The sequence below is a fragment of the Phasianus colchicus genome, chromosome 4, assembly GCF_987193195.1.
Source record: "Phasianus colchicus chromosome 4, bPhaCol1.hap1.1, whole genome shotgun sequence".
Taxonomy (NCBI): domain Eukaryota; kingdom Metazoa; phylum Chordata; class Aves; order Galliformes; family Phasianidae; genus Phasianus; species Phasianus colchicus.
In genome coordinates, this window is record NC_143439.1 from 6,854,084 (window position 1) to 6,869,193 (window position 15,110).

General features: G+C 39.3%; 1 protein-coding gene and 1 long non-coding RNA gene across 4 annotated transcripts in view; one reads left to right on the forward strand and one right to left on the reverse strand.

Moving 5' to 3' along the window:
* The window catches only part of LOC149918031 (sodium channel and clathrin linker 1-like), a 40,770-nt gene that overhangs the window by 23,867 nt on the left and 1,793 nt on the right, over positions 1-15,110 (reverse strand). Inside the window, exons 2-3 of the mRNA XM_090138499.1 lie at positions 12,170-12,360; positions 10,915-11,053 (exon numbers count right to left, since the gene is read on the reverse strand). The gene's annotated coding sequence lies outside the window, so the exon portion shown is untranslated. The remainder of the gene's footprint in view (positions 1-10,914; positions 11,054-12,169; positions 12,361-15,110) is intronic.
* The window catches only part of LOC149918032 (uncharacterized), a 36,736-nt gene that overhangs the window by 3,395 nt on the left and 18,231 nt on the right, over positions 1-15,110 (forward strand). The gene's annotated exons all lie outside the window — the stretch shown is intronic.

The following is a 15,110-nucleotide window of genomic DNA, read 5'->3' on the forward strand; positions in this document are numbered from 1 at the left end:
TCTCCATTAAGCAGCAGAGATGACAGGATGAAGTAGCCAGCGTGTTGATCTGTAGCTATGGCCACTATAAGCCTTGAACGAATATAATGAGTTTATTGCTCTTAAAGAAAAAAATAAAACCAACCAACATTACTTGAAAAAAAAACCAAAAAAACAAAAATACCCAACATGCAAAAGCATTTCAGAAATGTGAATCCATACTTGCCTTCAGTGACTTTAAAGTAGCATTAAGGAAATGGCTTTTTATTTATTTACTTATTGGACAGTTAACAAATCCTAGGACTGGAGTTAATTCCTTTTCAAGACATCCTGATCTTCAAAGATACACATTGCCAAGCAGCATGTGCTCATACCTCAAAAGAACAAAATCATTCACCAACAAAATAGTTGAGAATTACTCCTCTCCACAAGGAATTATTTACATACTTGTCTTTGCTGACTTCTCTCAGAAAAGCAGAGTTAATTAAAGAGGGAAATTCTCATTTACTCCTTCGATCTTTTCCTGCACAGCGGTTCTAAAGATCTGGACTTTCTTACCAGATGCAATCGCTTCCGCGTCAATGCAGAGCATCTGCACAACCAGTTCAGTGGAAGGGAGGGGTGGGCAGAGTTTACATGCCAAGAGAAGGTGCCAGTCACACAGTCCAAGTCTATGAACTAAAAACAAAACCCAGAAATGTATGGCTGAATTTACAACAATGCAGGGATGCTGCAGAGATCACACAACATCTGTGTGCATCTCTCTCTCTCATTTACATTTCTCGCACTTTCCCTGGAGCACCTGTCTCTGCAAGGATTGGTTTCTGTGGGTACTACAGACAGTCAGTTTTCCCCTCAGAGAAAGTGTCACTACAGCTATCTTACACAGTGTACACGGCCAAGATTTTTCTTCATAATAAAGTAATTATCTTGAATCCACTGCCTCCATAAGCCCTTTCTCACAGCGGCTGAGTGACAGGAGGCAACTTCAGTACTCAAAGATTAAATATTCAACTCTACTAGCATCCAGATGAAAATTTAACTAACATTCCCTTCTTAAAATGAGATCTTTACAGGTTCTTCTAAGGTAGGATTCTTTCTGCAGCTGTTGTTCTGTTATTAGCAAATAATGAAAGGAGTGAAGAAGAGAACAGTCATCACTGTGTATCTGGGCTGTTGGTTAAAACACTAACCTAGAAAGTCCTGCATCTGCTTCAGACATTTGCTGGTCATCAAGAGTAGAGCCAAGTTTTAGTATCCCTGATGGTAAAAGCATTTATGAGCTCGGTCAGAATAACTACTTTTAGAGAAGACAGGCAAAGTGTCTTTTGTGATGGTTCTGATGTATCTAGGTAAAAGAGAGATGCTGAGTTGCTGCTGTCTCCACACACCTACTGGGTTTCAGAGATCTATATTTCTCCCTGAAGTGCTTAAGGTGACCGTTAGATACTTGAGGCCATGTCTACAGTGTGGGAACAGACACATCTGAGCTGGCAGTGATCTGTGTGCTGACTCATAAACCTGCAATTCTGGGGAAGTCAGTGCAGAAACAGAGGTACTCTCACTCTGTGCATGGTCATTGAAAAGCTGCTGCACTGTGCATGAAGTTTCACTCTACTGGGGGACATTTCCAGATCAAGGATTCCTGAATACCAGCCTACCCAGAGAGTAGGTACGTCCTACATCTGATCTCAGTCCCTGCATGGATCTTGCCTGAGTTCAGCCAAGGAAATAGTTATTAAAACTAATCTAATTTCATCTAGCCCAGAACAGACAGGCTGCAGACCAAATTTCTGTCTGAGTTCCTCATGGATTTCAATTTCAATGAACACTCCCAGCTGCAGGCCTACTTTTTCCTTGTTTTAGAAGCAGAAATCATTGCCAACACTCTGGCAGCCACACCAGAAAACAGTGACAAATGCTGTAAGCTGATCTGGCAGGCTTTGTTAAGGCAGATTGTTGGTGTTTAATCCCCAAGGTTTTTTGTGATATGATTGTATGATATAGCCAATGAAACATTCACTCCCTGGGGTGAGATGCAGAGATGGCTTTCAACTGCCCAGATTGTGGAACACAAACTGCTGCGTGAAATTACATGTTGTGACAATGTAACACTCAAAGTGGTATCTCTAAACAAAGCTCTTCACTACAAAAAGCCCTGCGTTACTTAAATACAAGTCTGCCTATTCCTGAGAGAGCTGAACAATGCAATTGAATCAAGCCACCTGCGTAAATTTTAAGTGAGAACTCAACATCTGATCCCTGAACTCAGGATGTTTTGCTTTTTTTTCTTCTCCAATGTTAAGTCCATAATCCTCATAATTTGAGATAATTTTTTCCCCAAGAAATATTTGAAAATTGTCACCTTTTAACTGGGTCAAGAAGTATTACATCAGAATGTCATTTCTCTCAATTAGGGTTCTCTGATTCCTTAGATCTTGGTGTAAGATTGTCTTGCCTTGGACCTAAAACAGCCTCCTAGTTCTACTACCTACTTGCAACCTGATGGCTTTCCTTGCTCTACAGGGTGATAGATCCAGCTCTTCTTATCGACGACTGCAGGATAATATTTCCCTTTTCAATCCAAACTACTTATATCACTAGACCAGATAAAAGGTTCCGATCCCAAATACTGTCACTTTACACTCTGTTTTACTTGATTCTTTCTGTACCCATTCTATCCAAATCAAATGCATATAGAACCAAACGTTTTACAAATAAATTTTTTTAAGAAATGTTAGCTCGTGATCTTGATCTGATTTGTAGGCACACAATGGATACAGTAGAAAGAAGCTGCACTAAGTCCACATAGCTAAAGCAGAGGAAGCTACATTAAGATAAGAACAAACAGAAGAGAGAAATTTACCATTTACTATCTGAAATTGTAGAGTTCTGGTGTTCATCCATGCCTCGCCACTTTATCTAGAGAGGCAGGAAAAACAGATACATAACCATTAACATTATACTTGAAAAGCGGGAAACAATTCTGCAAGATTCCATAGGAGACAGGAGTCCTAATTCAGTCAGAAAACTGTCCAAGTTTCCTTCTTTCTCTGATATGATCTGGGTTGTACCTATCAGCCGAAATTCAGAAGACAGAAAAAGAACTGTTGAAGTTGTCTCACATCCAGAGAGACCACATTTAAAAGGCAGAGGTAATTAGCTTTGGCCTCATCTAAGACTCTTTCAGTGTTGCAGGTTCTACCTTTAACATCCATTCATGGCCTGAAACATCTGAAAATGTTTTAACGAGATTATATCTAGCAAGAGACTCTCAAACACAGTACATGCAGCATCCCATTTTCAGGGGTCTACCCAGCCTTTATTATTAAATAGATCGTTTGGTTTGTTTACCATTACTAAAGGACAGCAGGTAGAACTAAGTTATTAGTATACACATGGTAAGGTATATCTGTAAAAAGCAAATACAACAGTTTTATTTGAAAAGCGTATGAGTGACCAGCGTCACTTGTCTTGTCTATCTTCCTCATTCTCCCTGCATTTTAGTACCTCTGCCTGCAAAAGATGGTAATTAGTCAATGCCTTCACTATAACCAATACCCACAATCTTTCACAATTTATCCCTCTCAGAAAAGGAGCTAGGAAAACAATAAGAAATAATTACCTTTAGCTCTTGCTTCATTGAGTCAGCACGGACACTTTTTGCTTGCTATGCCCATTTGTGCCCTAGGAGTTTGTCACTATGTTATCTACAGATCCGTGCTCATGACAGGGACATTTTCAGTTCTGAACTGAAATGAATGTCTCCAGACCCCCTGGATGCTCAGAGGGAACCTTCCACAAACACCACTTCTTAACTTGGAATGTCTTCCCTTATGTTTTTTTTTCCAAATACAAGTAAACAAGTTTAAACGAAAACCAACATTATTCTCTAGGAAAATTATATTCCAATGCGACTAACACATCCAGCTACTTATACCTCTTTATGACTCTACCTCAAATTCAGAATGAATTGAGTCACTTTCTGGGCATGTAATGATTCCAAGTGGAATCAAAATGATAAAAGCACTCATTCAAAACACTTGTTAGTAATCTTTTCCAGCACTTCAGTTCAATTCAGCTAATTCCTAAAGAGAACTAGAAGGCTGCAGAAGTCACTGAGGATTCAAATGAAGATTATTGATAGTGGGAAGAAAGAGCTACAGTGATACATGTTTGCAATATCATTTCTCTCCCTTAGACTTTGCAGAAGTCTTTTTCCATGCACAGATTTGATTTCTTTAAGTGAGAATGCTCTGGCTTGGTGAGAAGGAATCAAAGGTGTGAGCCTATTCCTGCTATCATTTTCTGTATATAAAATAGAGATTCATTTAGATCTCAGATAATCCCAGTGCCTAGAACTCCCGAAAGCAAGAAAATTTGGATGAAGTCCTGTGCTCACTGTTTTCTATTGGCTGTTTCTATGCTGAGCATGAAGATTTCTCACCGACCCTTCAAGGATAGCTAATTTTGGTTCCCAAGCTTAAGCTGTTGGGTCTGAATGCAATCTTCACAGGTTTTGCAGTGCAGAACTAGAATTCTTCAAGTAGATATTCCACACCTAAAAGAACTGCATCTGTGTTGAAAGACTGAGTTGTTAGCCTTATTTCTAAGCAAATTCACAGTAGCATCTCAGGATGTACAGAGGTACTCCATACAATTCAAGCATATAAGAGTTTCTCCCTAATTCCTGCACTCACTGAATATAGTCAAGTTCCTGCTTTGACAGCTCAGATGCAGTACCACCTGCATCCAAGCATCTCTGTGTTAGGGATACCAGATCCTAAAGAATTCAAACATTATCGCTCTCTGGTGACAAGCAAGTTTTCCAGGTACTGCTACAACCAGCAGTATACCCAAGCAAGCAATTGATTTAACAGAACTTATCATAAGCAAAAGGGAATTCAAATCTCATTGTTGACTCATATCGTTTTCCTTTAGCATTAGCACCTCACTTGACTTATAATTCCCCCTCCCGCTTGCAAAGAAAAGCCCAAAACTAGTTGGGAAGAGCCCACGGTTCTCGGCTAAGTGTCTGTCTCTAATTTCTGTTTGAGCAGTTAGTACACAGTGACTTTATTCCTTTTTTAATTAAGGAAGCTCTAGCACAGATTTCCACAAAAGCATCATTTTCTTACTATGAACAACTTGCATCTCACCATAAAATAATTTCAAATTAATCTTATCTAGAAAATATTTAAACTTAATTTATCTTGCTTCTTTAAGAATATCAGTTGCTTCTTTCAGACTTTATTGAAAGCACCAGGGAGGGTGATAAGGACACTCATTTATATTCTCCCAGTCCCCTAAATCTTAAAGCCTACACTACACACATCCATTCTGGTATCAGCTGGCTCCGTAACTGTGCTGAGCAAATTCAATCTGGCTATCAGGACCACATTCAAAGTTACCAGCAGAAGATTGAGGTCATAACCGCTACCAGATAAGCAGCTGGTTGTTGTGATCCCAAGCATAGATTTTCATCCATCTTTTATGAAAAGCCATAGTTTCACGAATTCCCTTTATCCTTTGCATAAACGCAAACAACAATGCATGATGATTGCCGTGTTGCTAAGAATAGAAATTGTACTGCCATCTTCTGACTCTAAGGAGAACTACACCTTTAGAGCACCTCCTTGCCTCCCTCCTCTATTAAGTCACTGCATTAAGTAACCTCCTTCAAACCAGTGAATGAAACAAATACATTTCAGTATGGAAACAAAAGATGTCCAGCATAGTCAACGAGCTGAGTCCTTTACCAAAAGCAATCTGGTTTGAATGTATCCACAAGAAGGTCTGTAATTTTGGACACTCACATTATACTCAAGAGAAGAACATCAGACTTAAATGGGATTTCACATATCTTACTAAACTGCTTGGAATTAGCTCCACTATTATAGCTCCATATTTTCTCTAGCATTTCCAATCTGCATAACTACAATGGTGCTCAGTTCTCAGACAGATCAGCATAGATCAGAGCTGGTGCTGATTACATTCTTTTATTTTCAGTGAACAGTTTTTACCTAGACCTATTTAGAAATGAAGGATGGTGTGAGTTTCTGAGATGCATAGAAATCTATATAAAATTATTTCAGTTCCTAGAGAGGTGTCACATACAATTAATTGTCCTTGAAGTCTCAGCACTCTGAAAAGAAAGCATAAGCATTTACAGTGTGCATTATAGCACATGTGGTTTTGTAATGCTTCACCACGTTATAAATTCAGGGCAAAATCTTGGCTTCATTAAGTTAATAGGATATTTGCTACAGGCTGCAGTGGAGCTGGGCTTTCATCCACAGCATCTAAGAACTGTATCTATGGTCTGGAGAAGAACAAAGGAGAAAACTTTTTTTAAAAACAGCATGCAGTTTTAAAGAACTCAAGTGTTTTTACATATGTAGAGATGCAAAGAAAATGGAAACAGTATGTATGTACAACCAGACTAAAGTCAAGGCAGGTGTTATCTTTCATTTACTTCTCTCATTAGCATAGTTCCATTAACTTGCAGATCCTCTGGTATAACTGAAATTATATATGATGATAAAGAATGGAGCCCAAATAATTTTTTTGTTGTTCTCAGCTTTAATGTTAAGCAAAGGGAGCAATTCTATTACAAAGGAGTGATCAAGTCACATTTCATTTTGACCTCTAATCCACATCCTTTCCGTAAGACCTTTACCTACAATAGTACAGCAGTGGCTAATCCCTTCACACTGGGCAACCAGTGTATGTGTTTAACTTCTACATCAGCTGGATGGAGATAACATTAGACTGCTGAATAATGCAACAAATTCACATGGAATCAAGAAAAAAAAGACTTTCTACAGCCCCTACCCCTCAGCAGCACTGAAATCAATGTTTCAACTCTCTTAACTACACAGAACCTACTTTTATCCTGGGTAAATTTAAACAGAGCAAAACTCTTTTTCTGGCATTAGTAACAATGTTTTTCTGCTTAGGTGCAGCATCTAAGAAGTCAGTCCTCTCCATTTTTTATCTTTGGTTCAGAAAATAACTTATCAGAGCATTTATCAAGGCTTAAGGATCCCTGATCTCAAATCTACTTCCTCAACGAATATATTGGTTATTTGCAGGTTGAGCCTCCAGAAGTGGTAATGCATTAAACTTCTAGTCTGCACTCAGTATTAGAAGCATTCGTTTATGATGTTATGTAGGCAGCTAAGCATCACACAACTGTTCCCCTCTACCCTACAGAGAGGAACGGGGGAGAGAATTAGAAAAAAAATAAACTTGTGGGGTGAGATATAGACATTTTAGAAGAACAGAAAAGGGAAAATAATAATAATAGATTATACATACACAAAACAAGTGATGCAAAATGTGATTGCTCACTGGCTGCTGACTGATGCCTAATCAGTCCCCAAGTGGTGGCAGCCTTTCAGCCAATTACCCACAGTAGTACTGTACCATATGACACTATATGGCATGGAATGCATCATATAGTCCTATATGATAAATATTATAACTGACCTCTAAGAAACCATTGCATTAAAAGAAAACAAGAAAAGAGAGTGTCTGAACAGAATTCTAAGAAAAGCCTGGGCATCTGTCAGACAGAGGTAGCCCCTAAACAGAGTTTTCATCAGTGATACTTAAATCCAGAGCAGTGTTTTTTGTCTGAGAACTGGATGCCAGCCTAAAGCACCAAAGTATTCTGGCTCTTCTGCTAGCAAAAGCTGGGCTGAAACATAGGCAGATATAAAGACATGTTTGTTTATTTTGGCTAGTCTCTGTACCTACTAACTTCGTTGTTTATGTTTAGTTTATGTAAGTAAATTATTCTTCCACTTTTATCTTCTGGGGGATTTTAGGTTAGCTGGCAATAATTAAAACATTCCACTCTCTTGTGGGTGTGGGTGATCATTAAGACATGGGGATTGGATCTCTTCTCAGAGTGCCAATGTCATACAGAATCAAGAAAAGGTAAGGACAGACTCCTTCTAAGCTGCTTTGCCTGGCTGGGAAACTGGCAGCATAGGGGTCACTATGGACGAAAAAACATCCCCACTGATTTACATCAGCTGGAGACATTCCAGCATGCACTGTAACAATGGGGAGAATCCAATGAGCTTGCTCATCACTCAGACTTTGTCAATTACTCATATAATATTACTCCACTGTGGCTAGGCAGCACCAAGTGGGACTCACAGACATGCATTCCCAAATCATAAAGATGATATTGAAAGCTCCTGCTGCTTACCCAGCAATAAGGCATAGACAAAAGATGCTTCGAACTCTGAAAGTGCAGTTATCAAACAACTCCACTACATGACAAAATTGCAGTGTAAGCAGTAGGTGCCCTCATTAAGGGGAATTGTTAGCTTGTTTACTATATTCTTTCCTAAAATTATAAATAACACAAACAGCCAGACAAACAAAAAAGCAAAGATCTGAAAGATTATGTATTTCTGGATTCACGAGTTATAGTTATTTATGCATTCTGTATCATGTTTGAGTGGAGGAGATTTCTTTAGCAGTTTTGGACTTTCAAGTTACAGTACTCAACTGAAATATTTGTGGTGACATTCCCAATGTTCAGAACAATGATTCTTTCTATTTCATATGGAAATTGGAATTAGACCCCAACTGAAAAGACCAGTCCAATCAAAATAAAAACTACTTGCATAGAAAACTGATCTATGAAATAGCATTGTCCACTACATAGGCAATATAATATTTCATGATTTTTCATTTTCACAGAAATTATTTTTATGTATTCAATCACAGGCTAGAGTGAATTCTGAGATTCCTCTGCATGCTATAGCATGAAACTAATTACCCACATTTGATCCTAGATGCCCTGAAGGTCTGTGTTTTGATATGCCTTCCGTCTCTTAACCCATTTTTCTTCAAAAACATAGGCTTCTTTTTGAAATGTATTAAAACCACCTGCTTTATGCATATGTTTTCAAGCTTTTACTTTATACCAAAATTCCTGGAAAAAAGATGACAGCACAAGTAAATATCTAAAGAGATTAAGAAAAGAGATTAAGAAAAAAAATCAGGACTGATAGTATATTCTGGAAAATGCCAAAGGGTTTGTGGAATAAACCCGATTTAAAAACTTCAGAGATAAAAGAGTCCAGCTGCTTTTGAACACCAAATACACCACTAGAAGGTCTCTAAAATTGCAGAAGTGTCTTAAAATCAACAAAACACATCCTCCTACACAAAACAAGAACAACAGCAACAAACAACAACAGAACATTCCTATTTAGATAGATTTCAGCACTAGTTGTTGTCAAAAAAAAATACACAAAACACAAAGAGGGGAGGGACTTCCTGTTGCTTCAGGCTATTGCAAAGCTAAGCAGCTTTGCAATAAAAGCAGTTCTGCTGTTGAGGGACCTGCATAGAATAAGGAACCAGGCTGAGACACACGATGGCTGGAACCCCCTGCAAAGGTTTCTATCCACTTGATTATTTAAAAGACTGCATCAATGAACATGAGTTCCTGGTTTAGAGCTTAATTCAATGTTCACTGAAATCAATTGCGACTTTCTACAACTTCTAAAAGGTCTTTGGATCAGATGCTAAAAGAATAAGATCTGTCCATTTTTGTATCCTTACTTCCACTGTGAAAAACTTAAAATTCAACATTCAGGTATAACTTGTTCAAATCATTAATGACATGTAGCATATTGAAGTATATGCGTGCAAAACACACTTCTAGCAAACACTGGAATTTAGAAGTACATAAGACAGAAACTAGCTCCTTCATTGTAATGGTAGAAAATACTTAAAGAGTAGCCTGCAGAAGTGACAACACTGCTCTTTTAATTCTAAAGAGATCCTGTATTTTCAGACTGTCATCCCTTGTCATCTCCAAAAGGATATCTAGTATAATAGCTCTGCTTCTCACAGACACAGCCCTTTGGCAGAAAACAACATCCTGCATAATTCACCTACTTGAGTGACTGCACTCAAAAACAGTGCTGCAAAACAGATTGGTCCTGCTGAAGTGTAAACATATTTTATTTCAGTTTAAATGAACCATTTCCCAGATTCGTTTTGAAGCCAGTCACATCAGCACACGTGAAAGCAAGGTAACCTCCACTAAATGAAGACAAATGAGCCAATGGAAGCTACTGAGAGATAACATTACCCTGGGATAACAGTCTGGGTGTTCAAAAATCCAGCCAAGATTCTTCAGAGACCCCCCTTTGCAGATAACTAAATCTCACAGGTAACAATTTCATGAACTCTAATACAACGTAAAGAATCTGTCAACTGGAAGTCCCTAACACCTCTCCTTCTGATATCAGTTGTGTGAAGTTTTGAAACTCACGTTTCAAGATGTGAATTTCCAGGTATCTTTAAAAAGGTAAAAATAAAACCTAAGCAAAAGTAGTTTAGTAACTCCACAGTGTGAAAAATAAACACTAATGTTACCATTTCTAAACACACGGTCATACAAAGAACGTAAAATTTGGCTTATGACCCAAATCCACCCATACCACAAAACATTTCTGTAACAATAAGTGTAGCCTACAGAACAAACCTCACAGACAGTCAGTGCAAATTCCAGATGCAGACCAGAACAAGCAAAAAGATCCAAGCATGGTGATGACTAACATGCTCTCAAAAAAAGGAGGCAAGGGTAGGACTCAAACCTAGAGAGCATCAGGTATCCAGCAAAGACGAGCAAACATTTAGCTGTAACTGCTAACTTGCATCAACACAGAAGAGAGTTATGTGCCCAACATCCAACTTTAAACATCTCTCCTTTGAAAGTGCAGACAAGAAGAGCTCACTGAGCATGAATTCTCTCAATTTATCACCTGGCCCCAGAACTGTTTCCCTGCTTTCAGATCAAGAGGAGCAATCAGCTTTACAGATGACATTAAGCTGCCAACAAGAGGTAGATTAGCTCGCCTGCCCTGTTTACAAGAGAAAAAGGACTTAAGAACTTACCTTCTCCACACTTTCTTAGTTCTGGTTCCTCTACAGTGTTCAGCCTTGCAGAATTCCTCCAGCCTGCGTAACCCCGTAACAGAGCGTTGAGTGATTGTGTCAAACTTTCTTCTGTTCTGTACCAGTCTATGTTGTCAGACTGGATGGGGTGGAGAAAAAAATTAGAGGTAGTGTCATTGTCAAGAAAAACTATAGCCACCATAAGAAACAGTGGATCTGGTTAAGGCACTCTTTGTTCGTTCACTGATTATTGACTTGGTCTATCGGTCACTAGAATGCAAACACCAGGCAAAGCAAAAGGAATCTTGTCCTCTGGTAGGATTTGAGGGTAATCTTACAAAAAAAAGTGAGAATACTTATTAGTATTTGGAGGTGTGATTGCTAATCCAGCAATGATGCAGGACTGATACATTAACTGTTTCACTCACAGAAACAAATGGAAGAAGTTTCTGCCAAAAAGCTTCCTTTCTTTGATGAAGACCATAATATCTGAATCCCATTCTGAATGCAAAGCTACAGCGAATATTGAGCCTGCGCGTTTTTCACAATGAGAGATTTTTAATGCATAATCCTATATGCTCACACAGGAGACACTGCTACAAAAAAATCTAAAAAGCATGAATAAACCTTCACACATACATACACATACAAAAGGAAAATTACTTATGCTCACAAGAACTAGGTCATAGCAAAAGTAAGCCACTAAAGCTTTCTCCACTTCTTTCCCTTCACAATCAAACCCTAATCTCATGCATGGCACTGCCACAAAAGCAGCCAAAATGGCACGCTGTAGGATATTCTTCCACAGGATTACAGTGCTTTGAAGAACTGCACAGCCTCCTACAAAATAATACATACTCTGCCTCAAAACTTACAATCCAACCATACACCACGCTGAAATATCTGCATTAGCAGGCTCAGGCAAAAATCATTCCTTAAGTTTCAGACCCAGCCTAGCAGATTAAGAGGTCCTGAGCTGCAAAGCTTTGTTGATTGTATTCCTGTGACCATATCCTAGGCTTGTCAACCTGAGGTGGACCATGCAATTTTATTTAAATTCCCTTTGCACAGTCAGTGGAAATATCTTGATTTTGAACTGAAAAACAGTGTCAGAATAGTACATTCTGGAGTCTCCAGCAGCTTAGCATCCTCCAAACTACATCTACCAGAAGAACAACAAACAGCCAAAGGGGCATTAAAGGAAGGCTCTGATACTCTCCCGCATTTGCTCTAGAATTCCTAACCTGAAACACACCTTGTTTGGGTTGGCATTGATCTTCTTCTGTTTTAGAAGCTAAACATTAAACAGCACTGTGCTCTTGCAGCAAAGGAGGCCAACGTTATCCCGGGCTGCAGTAGGAGTGTTGCCAGCAGGTCAAAAGAGGGATCATTCCTCCCTACTCAGCACTTGTGAGGCCACACCTACAGTCTTCAGGTCTGGACTTCCTAGTAAAAAAGAGACACATGGACATAGTGGAGAGAGTCCAGCAACAGGCTCTGACAATGATTAAGGGACTGGAGTGTCTCAGAAAGGCTGACAGAATTGGCACCGTTCTGTCTGGAGAAGAGAAAGTTCACAGGGGATCTCATCAACGTGTACATTACCTGAAGGGAGGCTGCAAAGAAAACGGAGCCAGGCTCTTTTCCTTGGTATCCAGTGACACCAACTGAACCGTGTTCAGAGGCATAAAGCAAAACATAGGAAATCCCCTCTGAACATTAAAAATCATTTCATTGTTTTTTCCCTCCATTGTGAGGGAAGGCAGGCAAAAATTTATGCAGAGACACTGGGGAGTCTCCCTACTTGCAGATATTCAAAAGCTATCTGGATGTGGTCCGTAGTGTTGGAAAAACCAAATAATTTTTGTCAGGACGGTATCTCTGATAAAAGCAGATTTTATTCACGATTGCAATAGCGGGCGTCCCGCAAGCAGGAGCGCACCTACGGACACAAGATGACAGTCTTTATACTCTGTTTTTCCCTTTACCCATCCCCGTCCTGTTTCCCCTTTGGCTGGGTACTCCAGGTTCACAATCTTAGCAGTTTACATTTGTTGGTTATCAGGTGTCAGTCAGTAGCCATCCTGTTGTTTCCAAGATGTCTCAGTGCTCTTCTTGTCGTATCAGTATGGTGATCGTCTCCGAAGTCTTCGTTAAACAAAGAGCACCGGGGGAGATGATACCAGGCCTTCAGATGTCTCTTCAGGCGCTTCCTCGGGCATACCATGACTTGTTCTCTGGTTTGATCTCGTGCAGGATATTCTTGCAATGTGTGCGACAAAATATACATATATACACCTATATACAGAGCATGCATTCCTGGGAAGGTTTGGCTAGAGGATAAGCGATGTAAACTATCAGAGATCTTCCCCAAGTTAAGTAGAAAGACTCCCAAGAGAACTATGACAACGGAGATCGTGAAATAAAAACTATTATCCAATTCTAATTCAGAAACAACATTTGATTCCACAATTCCCCCCTTTTTCTTTTTTCATACACTGTTGATTTCTGCAATTTTTTAAGTTTCACTTTTATAGACATCTCCCTCTTTTCCACTTTCTTTATCTCCCATCTCCTCTAATACCATCATTTTATCCAAATGTGGTGGCTCCATTGGTGTTTGCTTCAGTAGTGCTGTCTCGATCAATCACTGTACCAGTCCCCTCACACAGGGAATAACACAGCAACCAATGGCCATCAGGGCTCCTGCTACTACTGTCAAAGAAGTAAACGTGGATACAATCACCCCTTTCCATTCACCAAACCAGGACTCCAACCATCCAGTGATAGAAGTATCTATTCCTGATTTTTCTGCCAGTTCATTGGCAAGGGTGGTAAGCTCTTGCAATGCCTTAGTTATTGTGTCACCTGGAGCTGTGTTATTGGGATGAAGGTGCAACAACCGGTACCCAGCATTACACATACACCTTTTTTTTTTTTTTCCAGCTTGTATCATATCTTAGGAGATCCTATTTTCCCAGGCCATCCTACTTGTGACATCTAACTTTTCTGCAGTTCCCTTTATTGCACTCTTTTGTATAATTTGTAAATCTCCACTGATTATAACAAATGTAGTTAATCCAATCTCTGTTCTTGTTGATCATCACCCACCAGGACAATGACTCAAACCCTGCAACAATTTGATTTCTCGCCTTAAAATCATCAGGGACAGAAGAAGTGAAAAGTTTAAATCCTTAGCTTGCCCACATACTAAACAATTACTGATATAAGTATACTTTGCAATGATGTTTTCCACAAGACATATATAAGCATTTACATCAAATGCTGCACTTAATCAAATTAACATTTCTAACAATTATAAGAGCCCACATTACTGTCTTTGGATTCACAATTTTAAGTCCAGCTGACTTCAGTTCCCATTTATTTGAGGGAGCTTCTTAACTCTAGTAAGATGTATACACAATGCTTGTTCTTTAGTTTTTACTGCTGTGCTGGATCTTAACAGCACCTGGAACAGACTTATCCACCTTGATTCCAGGGGTGAATGTGAAAGACATCTGCTATATACATATAATCTCTTGTTAAAATATTATGTATCAAGCTGTCAAGGCCTAGAACCAGTTTCTCTATTTCCTGAAGCTGTTCTTGTAGACTTACCACATGCTCATTATTTCATTCCCTACATGGGTAGAGATCCTGTTTGTACAAAATAAGGCCTTTTGTACAGTATTTTGAAAGACTTAACCTCTCTTCGGCTCTAGGTTTCATTCTGCTCCTAAGGAGAGCCAAAGGCAACAACTTTGGCCAGGATAGTCCAGCTTCCCGGCCCAGTTTTACAACCTGTAATTTAATTAGATAGTTCATCATTTCACCTGACCACTTCTCTGTGGTCTGTGTGGTTTGTGCAATTGCTAATTTATTCCCAATGCTTACTGACCTGTTGTACAATCTCTGCAATCAAGTGAGTTCCCTGGTTGAAGGGTATTGTTGCAGGACACCCAAACCTTGGTATAATCTCCTGCAGCAATACTTATTGCTTTGGCTTTATTGGTCCTGCAAGCGAATGCTTCCTGGCCACCCTGAAAAGGGTATTTGTTAGAACTAGCATATACCAAAACCCTCCTTTTTCCTGGCAGTTCTGAAAAAAATCAATTTGCAATTGTTGTCCTAAAAGATTCCCTTTCCCAACAAGCCCCACTTGTATCCTGTTCTCGGTACTAGGATTGTACAGTTAC